The sequence below is a fragment of the Rhinopithecus roxellana genome, chromosome 3 (assembly GCF_007565055.1).
Source record: "Rhinopithecus roxellana isolate Shanxi Qingling chromosome 3, ASM756505v1, whole genome shotgun sequence".
Classification (NCBI taxonomy): domain Eukaryota; kingdom Metazoa; phylum Chordata; class Mammalia; order Primates; family Cercopithecidae; genus Rhinopithecus; species Rhinopithecus roxellana.
In genome coordinates, this window is record NC_044551.1 from 182,372,420 (window position 1) to 182,391,391 (window position 18,972).

Here is an 18,972-nt window from a genome sequence, read left to right on the forward strand (position 1 = left end):
TCTTTGAGTAGATTGACATTTGGTAATTGTCTAGTAGCTGTCAAACACCATACTGGACTCAAATGATATTTCATTTAATTCCACAATAGCCTTGAAAAGTATTATCACTTTTATGTAGAAGAGGAAATGGAGCACCTGAAAAACCAGATTTCTTATCCAAGGCCATGGAATGAATAAGTGGGAGAGGTGAGGAGAAATTAACAGACAGGGATATAAGCTAATTTTTTTACCCTATTCACGATACCACGTTGCCTCCGAACAATAAATTACTGTTGTTGAATAAATGAATAAATTAAGACTGAAAAGCCTTGTAAATATGGACATATAAAACTCCATTATACTATAGTGGATTTAGTCTTTTATCATAAATATCTTTGGTTGATTTAAGTTATCTAATTTTTGTAACTAAATTGTTCTAACTTGATTTTACAATACTCTGCTCATTTCTATGACAACCATTTACAGTGAACCACTGCTTACCATACCTGGGATTGTCAGAAGCTCAGGTTTTCAACCTGGATGTTTATGTCTTAGAAGCAGGGGAGAAAACATCAACCTGTGGACAGCCATTAAGCAGCAGATTTTATACCCTAACCCAGTATAGAAATGTATCGCTTTCAGATGAACAAAACAAAATGCATTTTAATTTAGAAAATGTTTGATGGCATTTTATCCTCAACAGGTTCTAAAATGTAAGACCCTTTTCACCTGCAGTCTCTGCAACTGATAGCCTTCTGTTCACCAGCATGGAAAAATATATCTCCTATTAAGTGATGGCAGAAAGCATCTGTTTCTGTCATTTTGACTGTACATCAACTTCTCACATATGCAAATGATGTAAGCTTTTACAAAAAGAGACCCCTGGTATAACTGACTTTGTATTAAGGGGTGTGAAATGTTTCATTTTTTGTTTTTGAGACACAGCCTTGCTCTGTTCCCCAGGTTGCAGCGCAGTGGCGCCGTCTCAGCTCACTGCAACCTCTGCTTCCTGGGTTCAAGTGATCCTCCTACCTCAGTCTCCCAAGTAGCTGCGACTACAGGCGTGCACCACCAGGGGTGTGAAATGTTATTCCAGACCTTGCTTTAACCTGTGGGTAAAATTTGAGTGTAATTCATGACCTAAGACTTGGGAAATCTGATCGCTTCAGGGAATGCCAAAGGTAGGTTAAAAATATGGAAAAATATAGTGGCACTTTTTTTTAAGGTCAAATGGGGAAAATGGTTAACTTATTTTATAGAACCCTGGGCTAGGATTAGAAAATCGGTTTCCAAGCTGTAGTTTATTCTGGCCAGTTATGTGAGCCTGAGGAGGCTGTTTTTTTATTCCTTATACAGTCCTAGAATCTGAGACACAAGGGCTTCACCGTCTAGGCCAGGGCATTCCAAAGTTAGAAAAGTCTACTACTGATGATATGTATGACGATTTTAAGCAGTAATATGGCATGGCATTCAATACCTTTGAATCTTACAAGTTGAAACATTTCCCTCTTGTTTACTCAGATTTTCTTAGGAGGAGGAAGCCTGAGTTTGGGATAGTGTGTCCTTGGGACTTCTCCAATACCTTGTAATCTTCTTTTTAATAAAGTGAGGCTTAAGCTCAGAGTCTTTGACCAAAAAAATAGCAAACTGACAGCAATAATACTATTTTGTTTTCAATATATCAATTTTTAGATTACCTTCTGTTTGTGGCTAATGCTACTGTTAATTAGTTACTTTCAAGTTTTTTTTTTCATTTTAAATATAACCATTTAGTAACAAAAGCATTCAATTTAAATGTTAGTAAACAATAGTAAAGATGGTACATAAATATAACAATTATTCATTCAATCAGCAAACATTAAATATCTGCTAATGTCAGTCTGTTCTAAACATTGGGGGCATATAGCAAAAAATAAACTAGACATGATTCTTTTTCAGAAGCTTATTTTTTTTGGGGGGGGGATGGAGTCTTGCTCTGTGCAATGGCGTGATCTTGGCTCACTGCAACCTCTGCCTCCTGGGTTTAAGTGATCTCCTGTCTCAGCCTCCTGAGTAGCTGGGATTACAGGCACGTGCCACCACACCCAGCTAATTTTTGTATTTTTAGTAAAGACAGGGTTTTGGCATGTTGACCAGGCTGGTCTCAAACTCCTGACTTCAGGTGATCCACCTGCCTCGGCCTCCAAAAGTGCTGGGATTACAGGAATGAGCCACCATGCCCGGCCAGGAAACTGAAAATTTTGAGGAAAAAGAACATAACAAAACAAATTGAGTAAATATAAAATATTTTACCTTGTGATAAATTATATGAAAATAAGGCAGGGTAAGGGATGCAGAGAGAAAGCATGTCTGTGTGTGTTTATGTGTGTATTATTTTAGTTAGGATAGTCAGGAAATAGTTTTTTTTAAGAGGAATGGAATAAATAGAAGGATAATCTAGGCAAAGATCTTGGGGAAAGTGATTGTAGCCAAAAGGAATAGCAACTCTCAATGCCAGAAGCAGGATAAACTTGGTATACCAGAGAAACAGCAAGAAAGCCATGTGGCTAGACTTGAGTGAGTAAGGCAGATAATGTAGAAAGATGAGGTCAAGGAAGAGGAAAGGTGAGAGCATGCAGGGCCTCATTGGCCATGGTAGGGAGTTTGTATGGTATTCTGAGTGTAATGGAAAGTCTCTGGAGATGTTTTAGTTGGAGTATGCCACAACCCACTTTATTGAAGAAAACATTTTCATGACAGTGTTAAAGAAGACTTCTATAATGGGGGTTTTGCACTAAGGGAGATAAAGTGAGTTCAACTACAAATACAATGACAAGTGATGATTATAGCCAAAGAGCAGGGTGGGGGTCAATAGATGGCAAATTACTAAGAAGAAGCATTAGGAGTAAGGAGGATTCTGGCTAAATGGACTTGGCAGGATTCTTACTGAACTCAGACCAGAGTGATAAGATGTCAAGAGAGATCAGATACCAAAGGTGGGGGATGAAGAATTTGATCAGATATCAGTGGTGGGGGATTCCTGATAAACTGACCCAGCAGGATTCCTGGTTAAAATTGGACTAAATGGGCCAAGGATAGAGCCCAGAGTTGAGGCCTAGGTGAAAAGAGGGCTCAGAGGATCTTGACTCACATTTGGTCAAGGAGAGGGTCTTTGTCTGCTTTATAATTTAGAAATACTACTTTGGAAGTTTTATGGGGAACTTAATGCAGGGGGACACCAGTTAAAATGATGAGATGAACAGAAAGTGATTGTAGCGTTCTAGGCAAGTGATGATGGCAGCTCTGACTCATGGCCATTAAGTACAGTTAACGTAGGTCGAGAATCAAGTAAGGACTGAAGTATATCTAGAGCTCTGTTCTTCAAGTGCCCTGACACAGGTTATATTCTACTGAAGAAAGGAGAGTCTTTTTTATTTTATTTTATTCTGGGATACACGTGCAGGATGTGCAGGTTTGTTATATAGGTAAACGTGTGCCGTGGTAGTTTGCTGCACAGATCAACCCATCACCTAGGTATTAAGCCTAGCATGCATTAGCTATTTTCCCTGATGCTCTCTCTCCCCTTGCCCCACCCGACAGGCCCCAGTGTGTGTTGCTCCCTTCCCTGTGTCCATGTGTTCTCATTGTTCAACTCCTACTTATAAGCGAGAACATGCAGTGTTTGGTTTTCTGTTCTTCCATTAGTTTGCTGAAGATGATGGCTTCCAGCTCCATCCATGTCCCTATGAAGGAAATGATCTCATTCCTTTTTATGGCTGCATAGTATTCCATGGTGTATATGTACCACATTTTCTTTATCTAGTCTATCATTGATGGACATTAAAAAAAAAATCTTTGCAAAGTCATCTGCTGCTAAGCCATGTGCCCACAGAAGGACAACATTTTTCTAAACCTCTTCGGTGTCCCACTTTCTCATTCAACTATATGCCTACCCCAAATGGGTACCTTTAAACTCTTTGCACCATGACAATTTTAAACTAGTAGCATCCTTGCTTCTACTGGGGCTGTGCTGATGGAATTGGTGAGAAAAGAAATGGATTCCTGATACATTTCAAAAGTTTAACGATAAGATTTGCTAATGGATTGGATGTATGGGTTGAAGAAAAGAGAAACATCAAGAATTTTTCCAATACTTTTGGCTTGAACTACTGGGTGATGGGTAGTGCCATTTACAGATTTGAGGAAGCCCAAGGAAAGAATAAATGTTTTGCACTTTAAAGGGGGCAGGGTTTTGTTGAAGAGTTTCAATTTGGACATATTAAATATGAGATGCCTATTAGATATCTCACTGGTGATGTTTAATAAAAAGTAGTATATATGAATTTGGAGCTCAAAATGTTACAAATGGATATATGTTTAAGAGTAAATGTATAGATGATATTTAAAGTCAAATGGGTGACTAGTGAACAAGTGTAGATTGAAGAGAGAAACAGGCTGAAGATTGAGTTCTGGAACATTTCATCTTTTAGAGATCAGAAAGAGAAGAAATTGGCAAAGAATACTGAAAAGAAGTGGCCAGTGAGGTAGGAGAAAATCTCAGGATAGTGTGGTATCCTAGAAGCCCGCTTAATAATGCACCTCAGATGGACATAGTGATCAACTATCGTAAATACTGCCATCAGGTTCAGGAAAATGAGAACTGAGAACTGATCATCGGATTTGGCAAGATGGAGATAATTTATTACCTTGACAGATATAGCTTACTGGCACATAAGAAACAAAAAGCCTAATTAGAAGGGATTAAAGAGAAACATAGAAGGGAAGAAATGGGATCCAGAAAAAAACAGAAGAAAATTTTTGAGCCATAAAGGGGACTGAAAAAGAAGAGTGGCAGGTAAAAGGTAATGTTGGATTGAGGAGATTCAGTAGTCAGTTATGCCCATCATCATATACATAAGTAGTAACAGTATTCCCATCAGTGAATCACAAAGATGGGATATGAATGATTGAGTTTTGAGAAACTTTTTCCTATTCTAATATTCTTCTGTTTGTAGATAGAGATCTTAAAATCCAGGAGGTTAATTGGGTGGTCCACATTCTGCAACTTGCTAGTAGGCTAAACTTTCTGATTCCTACCCCAGAATTACCCTCACCATCTATGTTGTTTGCGTGCATCTAATCTCTGGACTAGGGTACTTGGGAAAGAACAGAGAATTTATTATTATCTATGTTCATCTTGTCTTTAAGAGCTCAAAGATGAGAAAATTTTCAGAGAACAATGGATATACATTATCAAGTGTTGAATAGCTGCATTTGTGAAATAGACACTCAGTTTTGTGGGCATGTAGGGAGAAAATAGTGATGATTGAATCATCGGTGGAAAGAATTTTGGGTAAAAAAAACATAAATGGCAGATATTCAAGAATGATGCTGATGTCTGTATAAGACAATAAAGTGGGTAAACTGATTAACGCCAAGGGCAAGAAATGGGTAGCAGTTGAATGAGATTGGTAGATAGGGTGATTCTAGGTTATTAAAGGACTCTGGGTTCTTGGCAGAAGTTTCAGCCTATTGTAATAAGAAATGGAGAGCTACTGAAGATTTCTGAGGTGGGGAGTTGGATGACAAGAAACTGATTTTATTTGTGGAAAGAGATGGAAGAATTCCTGAAAATCTGAAGGTGAAGTCACAGTTGGCTACTAAGGTGACAGCAACAGGAATTCGTGAAGGAAGGGAAGCTTATAGGAGATGTTCTGTTTAATTTGGCTTATGGGCCAAATATACAAGAAATTTTCAAGAGACATTTGAAATCAAGTGTGGAGCTTGAATAAGTGGGAGGAATTAAAGATAGAATTTTATGAGGCCATTTCATGAAGTTGATTGTTGAGTCTACAATGCTGTAGTACAAGGTTCTCTTGGAGGATAAAAGAAAATACAGGAACTCAAGACAGTGATTGAAAATATTCATACTCTAATTCTTTGAGTTTCCATTTCTGCTACTGTGAACTGTGTGGTTAGTATTACTCACCCCACCTACCATACAGTGGTTGAGAGGCTCTGATGGAATGAGTGATGTGAGCATTCTTTGGAAAAATGTGGTGTTGTAGCAGGACAAGCTGCAGACAAAACCCCTCAGACACTGAGTTAAAGAAGGAAGGGCTTTATTTGACCAGGAGCTTGGGCAAGACTCAAGTCTCCAACAACCGAGCTCCCTGAGTGAGCAATTCCTGTTCCTTTTAAGGGCTCACAACTCTAAGGGGGTCCACGTGAGAGGGTCGTGATCGATTGAGCAGGCAGGATGTATGTGACTGGGGGCTGCATGCACCGGTAATTAGAACGGAACAGAGCAGGACAGGGATTTTCACAGTGCTTTTCTATACAATGTCTATAATCTATAGATAACATAACTGATTAGGTCAGGGGTCGATGTTTAATTACCAGGCCCAGGGTGTGACGTCGGGCTGTGTGTGTGCATTTCATTTCTGCCTTTTAGTTTTTACTTCTTCTTTCTTTGGAGGCAGAAATTGGGCATAAGACGATATGAGGGTGGTCCTCCCCCTTAGTGTTATTTCAGATGCAGTGTGAAATTGCAATGACAAATGATAGAAACGTAATGAAATAGGATGACATTACAAATTACTTTTTAAAAGTAATGAGATTGAGAGAAGGTAAAATTGTGTATCAGTAAGAGTGGCTTTCATATATTTCAACGACACTGGCTCTTGGATACTCCTGCACATAGGAGTTCCAACATGTAGTTCCAAACTTGAGTTGGAAAATGTAAAAACAACTGTTAAAGAACTTTTTTTTTTTCTGATTCAAATGGAGAGAAAGCAAGTTGTGTAACTGTTACTTAAAAGAAGCAGCTGGTAGCATATGTCAAGACAATTTGCAGCTATTATCACCTCTTAAACATACTGAGAAAATTGAATTGCTGACTAATGTGACTGGGAGTGAAGGTCACCTTTCAGGAACCCAGTGAGTGCAGTATCATCTTACTTTAAGATTCCACCTTACAATGTTGCATTTGAAAAAAAGCTTTCGTCCTACAACTTATGTTTTAAGATACATCAAATTTGACTGTGTAAATATATATGTATATGCATATATTTACATAGTATGTATTTATAAAATAGAAGAAAAATACATCCTCCTCAGCTCATACTATTTCCCTTTTGGCTACAGAAACCAGTTGTGGGGAAGTGGGGGGATCAACAGGAATTTAGATGAAGATAAAAGGAAAAGTAAACTAACAGAAAGATCATTTCGAAGCTTTTTTAAAGTCATTTTTTGTACCTTAGAATGGTGATACGAGGCAGATATCTTTGTTGCTTGTACGTGTACCATTATCTGCTGGTGTCTTATGCAAAGAAAGCCTGACTTGATGTGAATAAGTGCGTATAGGGGAACTGAAACTGCTCTGCATTAAAATGTAAAATGCTACCTGCCCTGTGGGCAGGGGACATTTTTGCAGATTACTTTACATTTGGGAGAATATTGTCTTTCTTTGGGAGTGTGTTTGCACGTATGTGTGTGTGTGCATTGTATTCTGATAGTTGAAAGTATGAAGCAGCATATCTTCATCGGTGGTGACCCTTCAAAATATATTGTGCTTAGCAAGTCCTAGTGACACAATAAACACTGTGTATTTGGAGAACTGAGTAATGAAGGGATCAAATACATTTAAATCCATCAAGATATACTAGATTTGGAGTGTCAAAAGTTTCTCCCACTGTGCAGTGTTTTGCTGAAGCCTTCTGTGGCCTTTTTGCAGAATGAATAATCAGATCAGAGAATGTACTCGAATGCTTAATTGTGTATCACCGTGATACACACTAACCCAAAGTGACCATTGATGACATTCTACTTCTATGCTTTGCCCTTCACCTTGAAGTTCTTTCTCCTTTCTCTTTATCCTTATTGCAAACTCATCACCTTCTTTTCTGTTCCTAGATCAGAATAAATGTTTCTTCATTACTCTCCAGGCAGGTGTTAGGTTATCTGACTTTAGTCAGCCTCTCTCCACTCTGTAATTTAGCACCCATCTTCAATGTTTCTTGAATTTTATCTAGGCCAGGTAAGCCCCTGAGGCACCTTCTGAAATAAGTTGGAGGTGCTCTAAGCTCTTCACTCAGATTCAGTTTAGTTTGCTGATTATTGGTCCTGGGGTTGAGTCAGGATTTCACAGAAGAAAAATGCTAACTCTTTTAGGACTCACAAGTCTACTGCAGCCTATGAAATATCCATGAACATAATTTTAAAAGTAGTTCAGTGCATTCTCCCACACTGGAAAAGTACATTTTCAAAGGGAAATAAAAGTTAAGGTTGTTTCTTACTGCAATCAGAGCCCTATTATCAACGTGAAGCCAATTTTAAAATATAAGGAGTTTTAGATATAGTAAACCCTAGGAAACTTTTATTTTAAACCTTTCCGTTCCTCACCATTCTGGCTTTGAAGATAACCTTCAGAATATAAATTGATGCAGTAAGGGCTGAAGCCCAGAACCAAGAGTTCTGATGCAATATCTCAAAGAATGTTGCAGCCTCTCTCTGCTATACAGATTGCTAAGAACATTGTCAGAACTTAAAATGGAATAGCAGTCAGGTTTTGTTAGACATTAACTCAGTACTTGCCTTGAGAGTTTAAACTCGGCTACTGTTTAAGAACTCTGCATAGCCTGTTTTACCACGAACACCTGCCTCACTGATTCTTGCATTTGATGGAAGGTTTCAGAGAGTATATGTCTTACACACTTCAAATGTGTAAAGCAGAATAAAGAGCTGCATAGTTCTGCATCCTAGAAGAAATAATTGGCTTGTAGCTATTTTTAGCTTTAATTCCATTTACAGGAATTATTTAATACATAATATGTACCAAGATTAAATATGAAAATATAAAGCAAAATCATCATCTTCAAGGAGTTCACTATCTGATGAGGATGGGTAGGACAGTTATGTAAAGATCATTACCACATGTATTATAAAAGCAATATATATCAGTTCAGAGGTAGAAATGGCCCTGTCATTATTACTATTATTATTTATTTTAAATAATGATTATTTCTCTTTTTTTTAATTTTTTTTTTTGAGACAGAGCCTCACTCTGTCGACTAGGCTGGAGCACAGTGACACAGTTGCGACTCACTTCAGCTTCCGAAACCCAGGGCTCAAGCAATTCTGCCTCAGCCTCCCAGGTAGCTGGGATTACAGGCGTGTGCCACCACACCTGCTAATTTTTGTATTTTTAGTAAAGACAGGATATCACCATGTTGGCCAGGCTGGTCTCGAACTCTTCACCTCAGGTAATCCACCCGCCTTGGCCTCCCAAAGTGCTAGAATTACAGGCATGAGCCACCGTGCCTGGCCTAATCATGATTATTTCTCAACAATGGCTATAATTAACTGAATATTTTGTGTTGGGTACTGTCCTAAGTGCTTTATCTATATCAGTTAATCCACACAGTGACTTGTGAGGTAGGTATACATTCTATCAGGTTAGGAAACAGGCTGAGAGGAGTTAAATGACTTGTCCTAGATACTACAGTTTTTAAGTGAAGAAGGAGGAGTTTAACTTCTATTCCATCTGACTTTAAGTCCTTTGCCTTAACTACTTTGTATAATTGCTTCCCTGGAAAGGTAAATGCTGATGTGGGATCTGGGAGATGAAAATTCCAGAAAGACAATTTCAGGAATCTCAAGGAACTAGAGATGATAAAATTTCAGAGACATTCTTTGATATATATATATATGTATATATATTATATATATTATATAAGTATATATATTTTATATATTATATATGTATATATATTTTATATATACATATATATGTGTGTATATATATTTTTTTCTTTATGCACTAGAGATTTCATGGCAACAGGTTTATTATTACCACAACTAATGAACACAGAGTTAAGAAAACATTCAGAATATAAACAAGTTACTAGTTCATTGCAACCTATTGATAGCTACTCACCTCGTGTAGGAGTATGAAAATAGATATGTAAAAACAAATAGAAAACGTTTTGCAGATTTTGAACTGCAAGATGTTTAAATGTTGCCATATATATGAATCAGATCAGTTTTGCTTTGCCCTCTATTGGAAAGTGCTATCGTAAATAGCATTTGGCTTTTGGTAGGTGGTTAATTTTCAGTAGAACACTGAAAAAGGAGCGTGTTTCTGTGTAGTTGATTCAATTTACTCAAATCTAATGAAAAGATGTGTTCATTTCCATTTCTTTAATATCAACAGATGTAAAGTAAATGGTAAATATAGCTAAGACAATTTAAAAACTCTTTTAGTGGGTCTTTAGAAGCTGAAATTGTAATATATAGGCTGTCTTACTGTTTTTAAAATAACTTATTTGTTCAAATATTCTCTACTAGTTTGTTATTCACTCCAATATGAATTTTAAAGATATATACATATGGATATCAGACATTCTTACATTTAGTGGGAAGCAAAAGTTGGTTACCTTTATTATCCCTTAAAACTTCAAATTCTACTGATTGTAACCATTACTTGCCTAACTTATAAGATAAAGCACTTTTAGTAACCTTGCTTGAAAATAAATGAAATTCTTATTTTGATACACAGATCATCTCATTATTCACCATTTTCCTTAAATAATAATTTGGTTTTGGCCTACAAATAGAATGGAATTTTCATTATTAGAGTCTTACTGTCTTTTAAAATTCTATTTGTGTTACTCTCTTGTAGTTGAGATAAAATGCAGAATTAAATTTTGTATCAAATTGGATTAAAGATGTTAATAACTTCCTCTTTGCCTCCACAACCACCTTCAAGGGACCTGCCCTGCCACTGGAGCCACAAAAAGAAGCTCTTTGAGCTCTAATACCTTCACCTCCAGTCCCTCTGCTCTAATTCCTACTTCAGACAGCTCCTCTAGGGAACCGGGAGTGGATTCATGACCTCAGTTAGGCCAATCCGATCTGGACCAGAGAACTGAGGTTTTTGTGGGCAGCTAAGCTAAACGCCCCAAATGCATTCTGGTGTTGAGTTCTTATTTCAAGATGTCCTAGGTAAGGAAATATTGTACTGTGGACCAAACTTACGGGAAGCTGGTTTAAAGAATGAAAGAGGCACACTGATGCACAAAGACATGTAGAATTCGTCAGACATATCCTCCTCGCTACTCTGTAGTCCCCACCCCAACACCCTCATGTAACTCTAGCAGCTGGGTTTTTTTTTTTTTTTTTTTCTCTTGGTTTTCTGGAGGCCCTGCTGTAATTCTTGCAGTGAGACTGGTTGAGAATAAAATAAAACCAATTTTTACTTGAAGTATATGGAGTTGTTTCTATGCCTTACAATCAAATGGGCCCTGTATAAGATGGACAAAAAATGATTATTTTCAGTCCTTAGTAAGAGTGAATGCTCTATCAACCAAGGACTGTTTGATATGTACTTGATGCAGGACAAGTGTATCTCAAAATTGGGGCTTAGCCTGGGAGGGTTCTTGGCTTCACCCAGGAAAGAATTCAAGAGTGAGCCAGTGGTGTTAGACAGCAACTTTTGTTGAAGCAGTAGTGTACAGCAGCAGCAGAGGTACTACTCCTTGTGCAGTAGAGCTACCCCGTAGGCAGTATGCGCAGAGTAGCAGCCCAGAAGCAGTTCTGCAGCCATACTTATACCCACTTTCAATTACATGCAAATTAAGAAACAGACTATGCAGAAATTTCTAAAATAAGAGTGGTAATTTTCAGGTTGTTGCCTTGGAAAGGGGTGGTAACTTCCAGGTGTTGCCATGGCAATGGTAAACTGACATGGCACTGGTGGACATGTCTTATAGAGAGGTGCTTTCATCACTTCCCTGTTTCAGCTAGTCTTCAATCTGGTTGGCAGTTCTAGCCCCACCTTCGAGTTAAGTCCTGCTTCTTACCTCATGCTTAAAGCTAGTAAATTCTGTGTAGTGAATATGTGTCGTTTTTGCATGTGCCATCATTTTGATAATTTTACTTTTATTTTCCTTTTGGCAAATATCTCTTCTCACTTTTTAACCCACATAATTTGGATAAAGTTGACTCCTGTCTCCGGACTTTTCAGAATTGGGTATATTTTTGGGTAGGTACATGGCACTCAATTCCAGGAGTGTGTAAGAATGTACAGTTGGGAGAGAGAAGTCAAGGGGAATGTAAGCTTGGAGGTGCTGAGCACTTTCAGTTGGGAAGAACTCATCAAATGATGCTGCCAACCCAGAGAGAACTGTGCAAGCTGTAGAAGGCTTGATCTTTGACAACATTGTTGGAGCACTTGGATCCAGCTGTGTCCAAAGGAAGAATGATTCATTGAATTCTTCAGTTTTTGAAGCCAATAACTCTTCCTTCCTCCTTACCCCCTAAGGCAGTTTGAGTTGTTTCTGTCACATGCAACTCATAATGTTGACCAAAATACCACATGGAAATAACATAGGAAACAGAAAACCTGGTCTTCTCCAAAGTAATTTACCATGTAGTGGGATAAAGAAGATAGACAGGCATGCAATAACTAAAAAACAGTATAAAACATATTATTAGATGTCAGACTGTGAAATAGTCTAAACATTATCTATTGACATACTTGCGGTAGACAGTATGAAATTTCTACTTAATATGTAGAACCTCTATTCAATCTTAAGTTACCTATTTGACATTTGAAAGTGCTGCCCCAGCTTCAGAGTCAACAGATATGAAGACAAAGTACCTGGAATGTGGCATAAAAGCACAGGTATTTTGCTTCAGATAAAAATCATAAGGAAATATAAAGAAAAATAATAAAATTGCTTGCATTTTGCATTACATAAAATAAATATAAGAAATTATAAGAAAATTAAACAAACTGATACTTCCACAAATAGCAAAGACAATGACACAAATAAAAAAAATTAAAACGAAAAGTGGAGTAAAGAAATACATTTCTTTTAGTTTTTTTTGAGATGGAGTCTCACTCCTTTGCCCAGGCTGGAATGCAGTGGTGCGATCTTGGTTCACTGCAATCTCCGCCTCCCAGGTTCAAATCATTCTTCTGCCTCAGCCTCCCGAGTAGCTGGGACTACAGGCTCGTGCCACCACACCTGGCTAATTTTTGTATTTTTAGTAGAGACAGAGTTTCACCCTGTTGGTCAGGCTGGTCTCAAACTCCTGACCTCAAGTGATCCACCTACTTTGCCCTCCCAAAGTGCCAGGATTACAGGTGTGAGCCACTGCGCACTGCCAAGAAATATGTTTCTAAAACTGGCTATGTTAAAATTTTCCTTTGGTTCTTAATTATCATTTGGAATTCTCTTGTCTATGTTACTGTCTGCCACATCTAACCTAGAAACTAAACCCATTTCAAACCTCCCTGATTCCAATTTACTTTGTTCATTCTTATGTATACAGGTAGGCTGGTGTGGCAGTCATATAAAGCAGAATAGAAACAAGTCTGGTTGAGACCTGGAAGTTCTAAAAGAGCTCCATGAATAGGTTTTTGGTCATCTGTGATTCTCCAGAAACTGTTTATTGAATTTGGGGTAAATATGCATTTTTTTCCCCTAAAAGAATTCAAACTTTTATCAGTCTCTCAAAGGAATCTATGATCCAGAAAAATGTTATAATTTCCTTCTAATTTAGAGTTATTATAAGAAATGATTTCTCTTAGTTACATACATACATATAGTGTATGATATTATATTAAAGTATTGGCCTGTTTAAATAAACTATGAACAGTCTTAATGTCCTAAATAAATCTTAGAATTTGATACATTTTTCCCATATAAAACATACCCATGCAGACCTCAGCCTGTATTCATTCAGGTTCAGTCAAGTAGTATTTGTTTCCATATATTTAGCTTAATAATGTATAACAGTATTACCTATATCAAAATTATGTTTGATCAGTGTACATTTATTAACTATTCCTGCTTCTTTGTGGATGTTAGCTTTATTCTCCCTGGCTTTATTCCTCCATTTTTAAGGAACAAGATTTCATATAGCTCTTGACCCACACGTCTGTCAGCTTTCTCACTGTTAAAGTTCTATTTCTTTTTGAAATAAGCCAGGCACAGAAAGATAAAATTTCTAGTTCAGAAAATCCCAGGAAATGTATTTGCTTGGCCTCCCATGCGCTCCACTGCTTTCCTGTGGCCAAGCGAGTAGATACTATAGTTAGCAACTCTAATTAGAACAGGGTTTGAGTGAGAAATGAAGATAAAAGAGCATCCCCTCCCCCAAAGGTCCATTATTCACAGGAGATACTTGGTATGATGGGAAAATAATAAATACTGGCTGGAGAAGTGCATTCCAGGAAGTAAAATGAAATGTGCTACAAATATTTGAAATAGCATGGAAAGGTGAGAGTTCAGTTTGAGCAATAGTGTTCATTCTGGGATGTAAGAAATATAGGTTAGAGAAATAGGCAAAGACCAGGTTGGGAGAACTATGTATATTCTGGTAAGGGATTTAAATTGTATCCTGCAGGCCAGTGTGTTGTAAATATGGCAGCAGACTCATAGGATAGAGGGGGATTTGTTAAGATGCTGATTCACAAACTCAACACTAAACACAAAGAATCCAAATAATGGGATGCCTGAGAATCTGCATTTTTATTTTTATTTATTTATTTTAATTTTCCTTTAAGTTCTGGGATATATGTGCAGAACATGCAGGTTTGTTACATAGGTATACATGTGCCATGGTGGTTTGCTGCATTTATCAACCCATCATCTAGGTTTTAAGCCCTGCATGCATTAGGTATTTTCCTAATGTTCTCCCTCCCCTTGGCCCCCACCCCCTGACAGACTCCAGTGTGTGATGTTCCCCTCCCTGTGTCCCTGTCTTCTCATTGTTCAGCTCCCGCTTATGAGTGAGAACATGCGGTGTTTGGTTTTCTGCTCCTGTGTTAGTTTGCTGAGAATAATGTCTTCCAGCTTCATTGGTGACCCTGCAAAGGACATGAACTCATTCTTTTCTATGGCTGCATAGTAGAAAACCTGCATATTTAAAATACACCTTGGGTAATGCTCATATACCCAACTAGAGATTGAGGGTCGCTGCTAAAGAGAATAGAAAACTAGTGGAGGAACAATACAGCATAAACTAAAATATCTGTTGATATGGCTACAGCCTCCAGATCAACTAGAGATTGCTGTATGTCATTGTGTGTGTTTGAGGAGCCTATGGGATGCATCTCCTGTGTGCACATCTTAAGAGTGTTTTTGTTCCAGTTAAATATTTCCAGGAAAGCATCGTGCAGTGGAATAGAGTTTTAAACATGAAGATGATAGTAAAATATCCCCATTTTAACCTACTCAATGGAAAACTCTAAAAAAAAAACCAAAAAACAAAAAACCTTGGATCCCCACAAGCATGAAAAATTACTAAATAAGACAGAAAGATTCTGAATGACACATTAGTGAAGGGGGCTAGCACACCCCCTGTATCTAGAGGTGTAATGCTAGATCAGCATATTCTCTTTAATAAGGAAAATTTAAGTGTTAAATTGTTACCCAGTTTGCCTAGGTGTTCTGGTTACATTCATCAGTTAATTTTATTTATCAGTATCTGTAAAATTAGGAAAGGGTTTTTTGCTACATTTGTTCATGCCTACCAATTCTGAGAAGATGGATGAGGCCCAAGAAGTAGGACAAAGGTTTGCATTGGGGATTTTTAGAAAGTAGCTTCATTATTCTCTGGTGAACTTGGGGACAATTTCTTAGAAAAACCGTCCTTTCTTCCAAGCTATTAAAAGTGATTCTCAAAACCATTTCAGGCAATCTTTCTTGCTAGCAGAAATCCAGTAGGAGAATAATTTTCTCATAAGAGTAGTAAACACACACACACACACACACACACACAATGCATTCTCTAATATTTGCTAGAATACACATGTGTGATTTAATGGTTAAGCAGCTAAAGCTTTGGCCCATGGAAAGAATACTTAAAAGTTTGCTTATTTAATGTGGTAAAAGGTAGTAAGTTAAATGTTTAAATTTTTTAAAATTAAAGTTATTTTAATTTATTTTTATTTTTATTTTTCAGCACCTAGTTTAAAGACTTACAAAGTTCTACAAAGCTATTGGAAGAATATCTGTTCCCAGGTTCTCCTACCCATTTCTTGCATTCCAGAAGCAACCATTTTCAACAGAATTTTATAGAAAGCAACTGCACATTTCTGAGCAACAGCTAATGGCACTATTCATTTTGTTTTAACCAACATCTATTAACTTCTCACCATGGAGGAGGACAATTTACCTCTTCTTCATCACCTCTCCCTGCACAGGCATGCATAAAAACATAACCTCTCATTCAGCCAAAATAGTTATGTCATTATTTTGAGTAGACCAATTTTCAGCCTTTATATTTACTATGATCTTGTAAATTCTAGTCACAATAGTAGTAGTATGTTCTGACCACTACTCATTTGTTGCATAACTTCCCCTTTTTCCTTAATTGCTAATAGTAATGTTTTTTTCATATGTGTGTGTGTGTGTGTATATATATATATATATATTTTCTCACTTCCCTTACATTTTTCTATGTCTCCTTTCAACCTGCTCAAACACATCAGATATTCGGTTACTTTTATCTTCTTTTCTCTTTTCTTTTTTTGAGAGAGAGTCTCACTCTGTCTCCGAGGCTGGAGTGCAGTGGCGCTGTCACAACTCACTGCAACCTCCGCCTCATGGGTTGAAGCGATTCTCCTGCCTCCTGGGTAACTGGGACTACAGGCACGTGCCACCACGCCCGAGTAAGTTTTGTGTTTTCCTTAGTGACTGTCCTAGTTTACATTCCAACCAGCAGTGTAGAAGTGTTCCCTGTTCACCACATCCATGCCAACATCTACTGTGTTTTTGATATTTTGATTATGGCCATTCTTGCAGGAGTAAGGTGGTATCACATTGTAGTTCTGATTTGCATTTCCCTGATCATTAGTGATGTTGAGCATTTTTTCATATGTGTGTGGGCCATTTGTATATCTTCTTTTGAGAATTGTCTATTCATGTCCTTAGCCCACTTTTTGATGGGATTGTTTATTTTTTTCTTACTGATTTGTTTGAGTTCACAGAGCAGTCAGACAAGAGAAAGAACTAAAGGGCATCCAAATCAGTAAAGAGGAAATCAAACTGTCACTGTTTGCTGACAATATGATTGTTTACCTTGAAAACAATAAGGACTCCTCCAGAAAGCTCCTAGAACTGATAAAAGAATTCCACAAAATTTCTGGATACAAGATTAATGTACACAAATCAGTAGCTCTTCTATACACCGACAGCGACCAAGTGGAGAATCAAATCAAGAACTCAACCCCTTTTACAATAGCTGCAAAAAAAGAAAAAAAAAAAAAACCACAAAAAAAACCCTTAGGAATATCTAAGGAGTCAAAAGACCTCTACAAGGAAAACTACAAAATGTTGCTGAAAGAAATCAGAGATGACACAAACAAATGGAAACACATCACATGCTCATGGATGGGTAGCATTGATATTGTGAAATGACCATACTGCCAAAAGCAATCCACAAATTCAATGCAATTCCCATCAAAGTACCACCATCATTCTTCACAGAATTAGAAAAAAGATTCTAAAATTTATATGGAACCAAAAGGAGCCCACATAGCCAAAGCAAGACTAAGCAAAAAGAACAAATCTGGAGGCATCACACTACCTGATTTCAAACTATACTATAAGGCCATAGTCACCAAAACAGCATGGTACTGGTATAAAAATAGGCACAAAGACCAATGGAACAGAATAGCAAACCGAGAAATAAACCCAAATACTTACAGCCAACTGATCTTCGACAAAACAAACAAAAACATAAAGTGGGGAAAGGACACCCTTTTCAACAAATGGTGCTGGGATAATTGGCAAGCCACATGTAGGAGAATGAAACTGGATCCTCGTCTCTCACCTTATACAAAATCAACTCAAGATGTATTAAGGACTTAAACCTGAGACCTGAAACTGTAAAAATTCCAGAAGATAAAATTGGAGAAACCCTTCTAGACACTGGCTTAGGCAAGATGTCATGACCAAGATCCCAAAACCAAATGCAATGAAAACAAAGATAAATAGCTGGGACCTAATTAAACTAAAGAGCTTTTGCACAACAAAAGGAACAGTCAGCAGAGTAAAAAGACAACCCACAGAGTGGGAGAAAATCTTCACAATCTATATATCTAACAAAAGACTATTATAGTTCTTATACTTTTCCTTGGAATTGTATTAATGCTGTTACTATAGATGAAGAGCATATTGTGCTGTGTATTTAGGTATTATAGCTCTGTAAAAGTGTCTCTAGAAGGTCTTTTTGGAAGTTTTAAACTTTTATTTAGGATAATAATATGTGACATCTCATTGAACAGTGAATTACGTATGAAGGTAATTGTCTGGAGGGGTTAATTAGTCAATATTACAGATTTTTAAATTAATTCAGTTTATATATATATTTTAACTTTGTTTTGCCAAGTTTTTTTATTGGTAGCATTTTGGAGCTATAGCTGATGAGGAAGAGGATTTCCAGTGTACTGCCTTTTAGAAGACAGTAAGAACAAATTATTATTTGGGGCTCAGGCTCACAATTTCAGATAACAACAGAGGCCATTTGGTGTAAGGAACTGGTGTTAAGCTGCTTATTTTATGACCATTCATGACACTTGCCCACTTATATGACTCTTTCTATCTTCTCAGTGTACTAGAACAGAATACCAATACCATAGACTGGATAGCTTAAATGGCAGATGTTGTTTCTCACAGTCCTATCGAGGTTGGAAGTCTGAGATCAAAGAGCCAGCCAGCATGGTCAGGTTGTTGGTGAAAGTCCTCTTCCTGGTTGCGTCTTCACACAGCTTTCTTCTCCACACACCATGAAATAGATCCCCTGTCTATTCCTTTTTAAATTTTTATTTAATAAGGACACTAATCTCATTACGGGGACAGACCCTCATGATCTAACCTAATCTTAGTTACCACCCCAAAACTGCTTCTCCCAATACCATCACATGAATTTAAGGGGACACAAATATTCAGTTCATAGCAATGACCTTTGCTTTATTTTATTTTTAAGCCATTTGATAGA